Raw genomic sequence first — 12,587 nt, forward strand, 5'->3', positions numbered from 1 at the left:
TGATCAGGAGCCGATGGTACTGAAGGAAGAAGTCCAAGCTGCTCTGAAGGCACTGGTGAAAAACAAGGCTCCAGGAATTGACAGAACATCAGTTGAGATGTTTCAACAAACTGATGCAGTGTTGGAGATGCTCACTTGGGAAGACAGCTTCCTGGCCAACTGACTGGAAGAGATCCATATTTATGCCTATTCCCAAGAAAGGTGATCCAACCGGATGTGGAAATTATAGAACAATATCATTAATATCACATGCAAGCAAAATTCTGCTGAAGATCATTCAAAAACGGCTGCAGCAGTATATTGACAGGGAACTGCCAGAAATTCAGGCCGGTTTCAGAAGAGGACGTGGAACCAGGAATATCATTGCTGATGTCAGATGGATCCTGGCTGAAAGCAGAGAATACCAGAGGATGTTTACCTGTGTTTTATTGACTATGCAAAGGCATTCGACTTTGTGGATCATGACAAACTATGGATAACACTGCGAAGAATGGGAATTCCAGAACACTTAATTGTGCTCATGAGGAACCTTTACATAGATCAAGAGGCAGTTGTTCGGACAGAACAAGGGGATGCTGATTGGCTTAAAGTCAGGAAAGGTGTGCGCCAGGGTTGTATTCTTTCATCATACCTATTCAATCTGTATGCTGAGGAAATAATCCAAGAAGCTGGACTATATGAAGAAGAATGGGGCATCAGGATTGGAGGAAGACTCATTAACAACCTGTGTTATGCAGATGACACAACCTTGCTTGCTGAAAGTGAAGACGACTTGAAGCACTTACTAATGAAGATCAAAGACCACAGCCTTCAGTATGGATTGTATCTCAGCATAAAGAAAACAAAAATCCTCACAACCGGACCAATGAACAACATCATGATAAATGGAGAAAAGACTGAAGTTGTCAAGGATTTCATTTTACTTGGATCCACAATCAACAGCCATGGAAGCAGCAGTCAAAAAATCAAAAGATGCATCGCATTAGGTAAATCTGCTGCAAAGGACCTCTTTAAAGCGTTGAAGAGCAAAGATGTCACCTTGAAGACTAAGGTGCGCCTGACCCAAGCCATGGTATTTTCAATTGCATCATATGCATGGGAAAGCTGGAAAATGAATAAGAAAGACCAAAGAATTGATGCCTTTGAATTTTGCTGTTGGCAAAGAATATTAAATATACCATGGACTGCCAAAAGAATGAACAAATCTGTCTCGGAAGAAGTACAACCAGAATGCTCCTCAGAAGCAAGGATGGTGAGACTGTGTCTTACATACTTTGGACGTGTTGTCAGGAGGGATCAGTCTCTGGAGAAGGACATCATGCTTGGCAGAGTACAGGGTCAGTGGAAAAGAGGAAGACCCTCAGCAAGGTGGACTGACCAAGTGGCTGCAACAATGGACTCAAGCATAACAATGTGTAAGGATGGCACAGGCCTGGGCAATGTTTCGTTCTGTTGTGCATAGGGTCGCTACGAGTCGGTACCAACTCAACAGCACCTAATAACAACAACAAGACTTAATTGAGATAATGAATGTAATTTAGCCTGGTTCATAGGAAGTGCTCAATAGATGTTAACTATTATGATTAAGATTATTACATATATGAGATGGCAGTCTCTTCCTTAATGCTGTTACTAAAACTAATTTGGTGTTTAGTCATATATCGCTGGGATCATCTCAAAATGAGGGAGGGTACAAGACAAATCATACCATATGCTTCTGTCTCCAAATATGCTTAAACTTAAAAAAAAGAAAGAAAAGGTGAAATTCTGGTTATTATGAACGTTAAGAGCATCCTGAATGGGAAAACAAAAGGAACTATCTGTACTCATTTACATGAACTAATTCAAGTCCTTAGCACACACATATATTTGGCATTTACCATTTTGAATGTACAGGATGACATGTGTACCCTGACTGTGATGTGCCCACATTAAGAAAGTCTGTGGCTAGAAAAGGGGCCCTCATGCTTTGCATTTAAGAGAGAATGGGGAAGTTCCTCAGCAGATTTAAACAATAATAATAAAAAAAAAGTGTTTTATTACTGAAGTCCCCAAAACTTGAATGTTATCTGATTTCTCATTGGTGGTGCCAACTAGGGTTGGAAAGGAGTTAGTCCATCTGAGGCTTGCCTTTGTTTCCCAATTCCAACCATTCTGTGTACAGGGGACATACTATCACTGGAAAGGTGGTGTAGTATAGGCATGGCCAATGGGAAATTAATTGTGAAGTTAGCAGCCACTCTGATTTGTACCTGCTATAGCAACCCTTAATGAATCTTGGAACATCAATGAATCTTGGAACAGGTGAAGATCACCTACATGCAGCTCCAACTACAACGCTTATGACCTGGGCTGCCCATCCCAGTGTGGTGTACAATCACTCTAGACTACAGATTATCTGATATTATCATTTAAATATTTTTCTATTAACTCATTTAAATAAGCAATTTGAGCATAGGACCTGTGTTTTTTGCATCTTGTATGCTGTGTATTTATTAGGCAATTAACAAATATGGGTTTGATGCAATGGATTATAAGGTCATGCAATACTGTATCGAAATCAAAATTTTATGAAGGATTTATAAGAAAAAATTCTTGAAATTAAAAATGCTTGGATAACTAAAATAGATAAATGATGCTGGCATAACAACCCCCCATGTGTCTGTCAGTTTGTCGTACTGTGGGGGCTTGTATTTTTCCGTGATGCTGGAAGCTATGCCACCGGTATTCAGATACCAGCAGGTCACCCATGGCGGACAGGTTTCAGCTGGGCTTTCAGACTAAGACAGACTAGGAAGAAGGACCTGGAGGCCTACTTCTGAAAAGAATCAGTCAGTGAAAATCTTATGAATATCAGCAGAACATTGTCTGATATACTGCCGGAAGATGAGCCCCCCAGGTCGGAAGGCACTCAAAAGACAACTGGGGAAGAGCTGCCCCCTCAAGGTAGAGTTGACCTTAATGACATGGATGGAGTCAAGCTTTCGGGACCTTCATTTGCTGATGTGGCAAACATCCATTAATAATCAGAACGTGGAATGTACAAAGTATGAATCTAGGAAAATTGGAAGTCGTCAAAAATGAAATGGAATGCTTAGGATCGATATCCTAGGCATTAGTGTGCTGAAATGGACTGGTATTGGCCATTTTGAATTGGACAATCACATGGTGCACTATGCCAGGAATGACACCTTGAAGAGGAATGCCATTGCATTCATCATCAGAAAGAACATTTCAAGATCTATCCTGAAGTATAACGCTGTCAGTGACAGGATAATATCCATACACCTACAAGGAAGAACAGTTAATGTGAGTATTATTCAAATTTATGCACCAACCACTAAGGCCAAAGATGAAGAAACTGAAGATTTTTACCAGCTTCTGCAGTCTGAAATTGATCAAACATGCAATCAGGATGCATTGATAATTACTGGTGATTGGAATGCTAAACTTGGAAGCAAAGAAAAAGGATAGACAGTTGGAAAATATGGCCTTGGTGATAGAAATGATGCTGGAGATCAAATGATAGAATTCTGTAAGAGCAATGACTTCTTCATTGCAAATACCTTTTTTCACCAACATAAACAGCAACTATATACATGGACCCCGCCAGATGGAATACAGTGGAATCAAATCGATGACATCTGTAGAAAGAGATGATGGAAAAGCCCAATATCATCAGTTTGAACAGGGTCAGGGACCCACTGTGGAATGTACCATCAATTGCTCATACGCAAGTTCAAGTTAAAACTGAAGAAAAGTAGAACAAGTCCACGAGAGCCAAAGTATGACCTTGAGTATATCCCATCTCAATTGAGAGACCATCTCAAGAAAAGATTTGACTCGCTGAACACTAATGATCGAAGACCAGACGATTTGTGGAATGACATCAAGAACACCATACATGAAGAAAGCAAGAGATCATTAAAAAGACAGGAAAGAAAGAAAAGACCAAAATGAATGTCAGAAGAGACTCTGAAACTTGCTCTTCAACATTGAGCAGCTAAAGCAAAAGGAAGAAATGATGAAGTAAAAGAGCTGAACAGAATATTTCAAAGGGTAGCTTGAGAAGAAAAAGTAAAGTATTATAATGACATGTGCAAAGAGCTGGAGACAGAAAACCAAAAGGGAAGAACATGTTCAGCATTTCAAGCTGAAAGAACTGAAGAAAAAATTCAAGCCTCGAGTTGCAATAGTGAAGGATTCTATGGGGAAAATATTAAATGACCCAGGAAGCATCAAAAGAAGATGAAGGAATACACAGAGTCATTATACCAAAAAGAATCAGTTGTACCATTTCAAGAGGTAGCATATGATAAGGAACCTATGGTACTGAAGGAAGAAGTCCAAGCTGCACTGAAGGCATTGGCGAAAAACAAGGCTCCAGGAATTGATGGGATATCAATTCAGATGTTCCAACAAATGGATGCAGTGCTGGAAGTGCTCACTTTTCTATGCCAATAAATTTGGAAGACAGCTTCCTGGCCAACTGACTGGAAGAGATCCATATTTATGCCTATTCCCAAGAAAGGTGATCCAACTGAATGTGGAAATTATAGAACAATATCATTAATATCACATGCAAGAAAAATTTTGCTGAAGATCTCTCAACAGTGGCTGCAGCAGTATATCATCAGGGAACTGCCAAAAGTTCAGGCCGGATTCAGAAGAGGATGTGGAACCAGGGATATCATTGCTGATATCAGATGGATCTGGGTGATGTCTGATGGATCAGAGAATACCAGAAAGATGTTTACCTGTATTTCATTGACTATGCAAAGGTATTCGACTGTGTGGATCATAACAAATTATGGATAACAGTGCAAAGCATGGGAATTCCAGAACACTTAATTGTGCTCATGAGGAACCTGTATATAGATCATGAGGCAGTTGTCCGGACAGAACAAGGGAATACTGTGTGGTTTAAAGTCAGGACAGGTGTGCGTCAGGGTTGTATCCTTTCACCATACCTATTCAATCTGTATGCTGAGGAAATAATCCGAGAAGCTGGATTATATGAAGAAGAACAGAGCATCAGGATTGGAGGAAGATTCATTAACAACCTGCATTTTGCAGAGGACACAACCTTGCTTGCTGGAAGTGAAGAGGACTTGAAGCACTTACTGATGAAGATCAGAGATCACAACCTTTAGTATGGATTACACCTCCACATAAAAAAAAAAAAAAACAAACCGAAAATCCTCACAACTGGATCGATGAGAAACATCATGATAAATGGAGAAAAGATTGACGTTGTCAAGGATTTCATTTTACTTGGATCCACAATCAATAGCCATGGGAGCAGCAGTCTAGAAACCAAAAGATGCATTGCATTGGGCAAATCTGCTGCAAAGGACCACTTCAAAGTGTTAAAAAAAAAAAAAAACAAAGATGTCACCTTGAAGACTAAGGTACGCCTGGCCCAAGGCATGGTATTTTCAACTGTATCATGTGCATGCAAAAGCTGGACAATGAATAAGGAAGACTGAAAAAAAATTGACATCTCCGAATTGTGGTGTTGGTAAAGAATATTGAATATACCATGGACTGCCAAAAGAACAAACAAATCCGTCTTGGAAGAAGTACAACTGGAATGCTCCTTAAAAGCACGAATGACGAGACTGTCTTACACACTTTGGACATCCTGTCAGGAAGGATCTGTCCCTGGAGAAGGACACCATGATTGGCAAAGTACAGGGTCAGCAGAAAAGAGGAAGACCCTCAGTGGGATGGACTGACACAGTGGTTACAACAAGGGGTTCAAGCATACCAATGATTTTGAGTGTGGCGCAGGACTGGGCAGTGTTTTGTTCGGTGGTACATAGGGCCACTATGAGTAAGAACTGACTTGATGGCATCTAACGACAACAACAGCATAACAAACTGAATGTCCTAGAAAACTGGATATTAAGGGCCTAAATTAGAGACCCCCAATTTTATTTAAGGTAACAGTTACCCATAACATTGAGAATTTTAAAAAAGGTTAAGGGCAAAAATAAAAAAAGTGGCATTTGAAATAAAATGATTTTTAATGATAGACTCTAACTGACAGAGAGACTAGTTAGAAGGTAAACTGCTAATGGACAGAAGACATTCTTAATACTCTTCCAAATTACATTCAGAAATAGCAGAAAAGGGGTATATGAAAATAAATTCTACGTAACACATTCTATTGTTTAAAATTGTATAGTGTATATATTTTTAGGTACACTAATATTCAAATTTGGGCTAAAAGTCAATTTAAGGCAGCATAAACTTTGTTTGCAGGTTTTTCTCCCCTGAAGATGAGGGTTTTTCTAGATTACTTGTAAAATCCCTTCCAAATCTTAATCTTTGAGTCTATGAATTCCAGTGTATTATACAGCAGGGTGTGTTTTTCCAGGTAGAATGACATTTATGAACTGTTAGGTGGGTTCTTCTAGCTCATTGTCTCTGGTTGGTTCACTGTCACTGTAATCATGGCTGCAGTTGGGGCTGTATTTTCTTTAAAGTCCTAGAAATAAGGCATATGAGACTTCTAACTTTGGAAAATCGTATGTTCTCTTTATTTATAATTCTGTTAGGCCAATATGATAGGAGACAACAGAGGGGTATTTAAACTCTGTAGCTTTTAAACCAAAAAACCCAAACCAATTGCTAATCGAGTCAATACTCACAGTGACCTTATAAGACAGAGTAGAACTGCCCCATAAGGTTTCCAAGGCTGTAATCTTTAAGGAAGCAGATTGCCACATCTTTCTCCTGCCTGTAGCTATTAGAACTCCTAATTAGAAAGTGTTTTTTCTCTCCTGATGAGCATTTGTGTGATGAGAACTCGTTTCAGCACTTGAGACAATGTCAAGCAGTAAGTCTGACCTGTGCACTGAAAGGTTGTCATCAAATTAATGTTTTATTTATTTCCTCCTTTTCCTATACCTGGTAATAACTGCAAATGTTTATCATCTTTTGTCCTTTTCTTATACATTATCAAGAGGACATTGCTGGAAGTATATAGCAGAGATCCAAAGACAGCTAAACTCTCCCTTTTTGGTGGCTAAGCACCTTAGCACCTCAGATTTTTTTAATTTGTGGATTTTAAGCACATAATCCTGCATCTGTTAGTTCTTTTGTTCATCCTTTCCATGTCAACATTATTTTCTGTAGAAGGCATGAATCACAGTCCCCAAATCCAAGTACTTCAAGTTACTGGTCAAATTGACTGCCACTTCTGAAGCTGCCATTGTTCTCGTAGGCACTTGTGGCTCTTTGCCACTTCCCTGTCATGTTGGGTTACAGATATCCTTGACAGGGTTGGGAAACCCTGGGCCTCTTAGCCAGTCTCTCCAGAGGCACAGACATAGACCTTCCTTTTTGGCATCATAGCTTCTCTCCCACCAGGACCTGAGTTATCTCTATTTTGGGGCTAGCAGACTTATTTCTCTGTTTCTCCAAAGCGTTCAACTTCTCCCCTCAAATGTTTTTCTCCTCAATGGGCTCAGTATTTTTGGAAAACCAAAGCCAGTAGTCACTTCTGTTTTCCTGCTACACACAGAAGTCCCTAGAGGTAAGGAAGCACAGAGGGAAAACAGGTGGAAAAACTATAGCTGAAAGCATTACTAAGCTACGCTAATATAATTCCAGAGCAGTTACATTTATTTATTCTTTAAAAAGAGAATAATTTTATAGAAGTATAGTGCATTTGACCTTTTTAAAGTGTTAAAAAGCAAAGACGTCACTCTGAGGACTAAGATGCGCCTGACCCAAGCCATGGTATCTTCAATCACCTCATATGCATGTAAAAGCTAGATAGTGAATAAAGAAGACCTAAGAAGAGTTGATGCATTGGAATTATGGTGTTGGCAAAGAATACTGAATATACCATGGACTGCCAGAAGAACAAACAAGTCTGTTTTGGAAGAAGTACAGCCAGGATGCTCCTCGGAGTCGAGGATGGTGAGACTTTGTCTCCTGTACTTTGGACGTGTTACCAGGAGGCACCAGTCCCTGGAGGACATCGTGCTTGGCAGAGGGTCAGCGAAAAAGAGGAAGACCCTCGAGGAGATGGATTACAAAGTGAATGCAACAATGGGCTCAAACATAGCAAGGATTGTGAAGATGGTGCAGGGCTGGGTAGTGTCTCCTTTTGTCATACACAGGGTCGCTATCAGTTGGAACCAACTCAACTGCACCTAACAGCAACAACTTCGTGCATTTATTGCTATGGAAAGATATTCACAATATATTGTTTTGACAGCAAGTTAAAAAGCCGTCTATCAGGATGATCCCAGAATTTAAATAGAAAATGTATACTTATAAAAAATTTAGAATGGATATGTATCACCATGTAACAGTGGGTATGTCTGGATATTGCTTGAATTTACACTTGCATTATCAATCTTTTAGGCAGCTGAACTGAAGATATTTGAGATTGACTCAGACTCTCTCGTACTGCCTTATCTCTGTAGTTAAAAATTTTTTTGTAATCAATCTATTGTATAAGAACCTAAGACCTGAGTGTACAGGCAATGCACAGTGTATGAAGTCCTACAATTTTACTTAGCACAGCAGTATAATTGTGAAAGGGAAGCTGTGATAGAGTATGTCTCGAGATATAGTTGGATAAAGTTTCTCAAAGAGAAAAAGGGAAAAGAACTGCTGAACTGTGGTTTCTGATTCTATGGGGTTAGAAACATGAAATAGGAACTTGGTGGGGAAGTTGGGAAAAGTGTTGAATTGTAGGTAAGGAATTCTGGGCAATAGCAGTCATCTTGTTACTAGACGCAATGGGTTTGCTGCTTGTACTGTCATTAAGAATAACTGAGAGTCAAGTGGATTTAAAGCAAGGCATAATTTATTACTTGCAGCGAGTATGGAGACAGGAAGATCACTCTCAAAGCACTATCTCCCAGAACAAAGGGCTGCAGGATGTTTTATACTATGTGGGTAAAAGAGAAGTTATACATATTCATCAACTTTCTGGGAAATAGCATGCATATTCAATGTAGCGGCTTGATGCATGCCAGTGTGGTGTTGCCACAAAGGAACATCAATCCCTTTGGGAGACACATGTAGGCAATACCTGCACAACTGTTAAACAAACTAGCATGATTAAAAATTGGTTTTAGCCAGGACTCAGGATATGGTGATAGTGTAACACCTGGGGTTGCATCCAGGGTAGGTTCCCAATGGGCATATCTTATTTTTGTTGCAGATTTTATTGGCCTCATTTCTGAAATAAGTAGGGTTATCATAGATCTTTGGAAGGCACTGGACTTGCATTTTTGGTGCTGTCTATTATCAGGTGACGGGAAAGGCATCCCCAGGACACTCAAGTGGCCTGTACTAGTTTGGGAACAAAACTGGTCCACATCAGCAAGTGCCAAATGTGGAAGCAGGAGTTATTTTTATAAAATACAGGTATGGGAGATGCTTGAAATGGTGATATGGGAAGGGCTGTTTTGTGCCAAAAGCTGTTCCAAAGGCTGTCAGGTTAATATTGTGCATGGGGTAGACAGTACACAAGGGATCTGAGCTCTCTGTTCAACAGTTCGTTGGGGTCTGATAACAGATTTAACAACATGCTAAATTGTTTCTTCAGGCAATGGCTTGGGAGGCATTGATTAAATAGTTGGTATTACTTGATGTTAAAGCTGAATGGATTAATGGAACAATTAGGCTTGCTGTAGCCATAGTAAGAAGGATGAGTTTCCAACTAGGGCTTCCCATTTTAATACTAGGTGGCTATTTTTACCACACTTATTGTCATAATGCTTATCTATGGATACTTGTTCTGTCTTTTGAACAGCCACTTGAGGCCTTTAACCAGGTCACAGGTGTAGGAATCTTGGCTTGTAGGAACTTCATCAGGCTGTCCAGGTGGAGACAAAGGCTTGACCTGGGAATGATGGACCCACAGATTAACTCCTTCTAATCTGAGGGCAGATGGGGTTGTTAATAATACCTGGTGTGGGCCCACCCATTTTTTCAGTCAGTTGGTCTCCTGGGCTCCCTTCTTGCCAAATCTTTAAAAGTGCTAAGTCTCCTGGCTAGAAATGGAACAAGTCACCCTTTTAGGTTTGAGGAGTATTTGGTTTCCATACTCCTGGATGATATTCCTCAACGTCTGTTGAGTTTCTTGATCTAAAAGATCATCTGCTTTAAGGAAGGGTCTCCCACAGGTCAGTTAAAATGGACTTAATTTTAGAGCTCCTCTAGGGGCAGCCCGTACTCTAACCAAGGCAATAAGTAACATATTAACCCATGTCTCTTGGGTTTCTTGCCATAGTTTGGCAAGAGTCCTTTTTTGAGTCTGATTCATTGCTCAACCTTTCCTGAGGACTGAGGGCTTCATGCTGCCTAAGGATTGGGATAAATTCTGAGTTATTTTGGCAGTAAATCCAGGGCCACTGTCACTCTTTAGGGACTGGGGTAGGCTGAATCTGGAAATGATTTCCTTTAGGAGCCATTTACACACTTCAGTGGCTTTCTCAGTCCTAGCAGGGAAGGCTTCTACCCATACTGTAAAGGTATGTACAAACACCAGTAAATGTTTGAACCCTCAGCACGGGGTATCGCTGTAAAATCTATCTGCCAATTCTCCCCAGGGTACGTTCCTCGATGTCGGGCAGGTTTTACCAAGCGGGGAGGCAGTGGATGATTATTTGGGTTGTCTCTTAGGCGTATTTCGCAGCTTTCAGAAACCTGTTGTAAGTAGACACATAAGACTGTGTTGGCATGTCCTGCCGGAGGGGCGATGAGAGGGCAGAGGGGGCCAGAAGCTGCCCGAATGGACACGAGAAGAGTGGAGGGAGGGAGTGTGCTGTCTCATGAGGGGGAGAGCAATTAGGAGTGTATAGCAAGGTGTGTATACGTTTTTGTATGAGAGATTGACTTGATTTGTAAACTTCCACTTAAAGCACAATAAAAATAAAAAGAAACCTGTTGTATTATCTTTCTTAAATCTCTTCCCTATATCCAAGTTTTGAGCTGCAAATACAATATTTCCTGACCATAATGACTGGCTTCACGGGTTACTTTTATCACCTTCCATAGTTGACAACTGGGAATGTAAACCTTTTTGCTTTCATTCAAATACCAACTATCGGCCTGTTTCCGAAATCCTTGGGTTTCTGCACCTTGAATGTCCCCCAGGCTGTAGTAAGGAGTGATATTTGAGAGTTTAATGTCAAGAATGAGGGCCATGTGGGTCACCGGGGTTTGTCATTGTGATGCCTTCTTTGTTACTCCATCAGCCTTACAGTTTCCACGTGAGACCAGGGTATCTTCCTTCTGATGACCCTTACAGTGTACAACCGCCACCTCAGTAGGTTGCTGCACTGCCTCCAAAAGTTCTAAAATGAGGCTGCTGTATTTAACAGGTGAATTTCTTGAATTTAAAAGCGCTCTTTCTTTCCAGATAGCCCCATGAACATGTATCATGGAGAAAGAGTATTTAGTCTGTATATATACTAATTTTCTTGTCTTTAGCTAGTTGCAGGGCTTCAGTGAGGGCAAAGAACTTAGCCTTTTGAGCAGAGGTTTGGGGAGGTGAAGTCTGGGGCTTTATAATGTCATGCAAGCATACAACAGCCTATCCTGCCTTACGAATGCCCTGTTCTACAAAGCTGCTTCTGTCGGTGAACCAGTCCTCATCTGCATTTTTAAAAAGTATATCATTGAGATAGGGTCTGCTGGAATAAACTTGATCTATTGTTTCAGTGCAGTTATGAACTAGTTTGTTGCCCTGAGTTACAGCAGGCAGGAGTGTGGCAGAATTTAAAACCTGACAAACCTTTAGAGTCACTTCAGGAGAGTCTAATAATATGGACTGATATTGGGTTATTCTACCTCCTGAAAACCAATTTCCTCCTTTAACCTCTAGAACGGTCTGGATCTGATGGGGCATCAGCACCTCCATAGGTTGCCCCACAGTAAATTTAGATTTCTCTTTGACCAGGATTGCAGAGGCAGCAACTGCCCACAAACAACCTGGTCAATCATATGCCACAGGATATAACTGTTTAGAAAAATAAGCAACTGGCCTGAGGAGGGGGGCCAGTTTGTTGGGGGAGCATGTTCAAAGCCTATCCCTATCTTTCAGGGACATACAACCTGAAAGGTTTTGTTAAGTCTGGAAGGCCCAAGGCAGGGGCTCTACCCAATTCTAACTTGATGGTTTCAAATGCTATTTGGTACTCCTGAGTCCACTCCAAGGACTGGCTTTCTTCTCTTTTAAAGCCTCATAAAAAGGTCTTGCTTTTAGTCCAAAGTTAGGTATCCAGATTCTGCAAAACTCGGCCATCCCCCAAAATCCTTGCAGTTGTTTTCATGTGCTAGGTACCAGTAGGGCGGATACAGCTAATTTTCTCTCAGCAATTGCTGAATGCTGGAGAGACCTGAAACCCCAAATATTTTACTTCCTTCTGTGTAATTTGGGCTTCTTCAGGTGAGACTCCATAACCTTTATCTGCCAAGTGTTTCAGAGTCTTGACAGCATTCTTGTCTGAGCTGTTCTGGTCTTCACTAGCTTTCAATAAGTCATCTACATATTGGAGCAATATTCCCTTTTTTCAGCTTTAAATCTCTAAGGTCCCTGGCTAAAGTCAAAC

At 40.7% G+C, this 12,587-nt stretch overlaps 1 protein-coding gene across 1 annotated transcript in view; it reads right to left on the reverse strand.

The window, feature by feature from the left end:
• Nucleotides 1-12,587, reverse strand: part of LOC126066214 (putative HTLV-1-related endogenous sequence) — a 61,105-nt gene that overhangs the window by 44,211 nt on the left and 4,307 nt on the right. The window lies entirely within an intron of this gene.

Source organism: Elephas maximus, chromosome 23, assembly GCF_024166365.1.
Source record: "Elephas maximus indicus isolate mEleMax1 chromosome 23, mEleMax1 primary haplotype, whole genome shotgun sequence".
NCBI lineage: Eukaryota > Metazoa > Chordata > Mammalia > Proboscidea > Elephantidae > Elephas > Elephas maximus.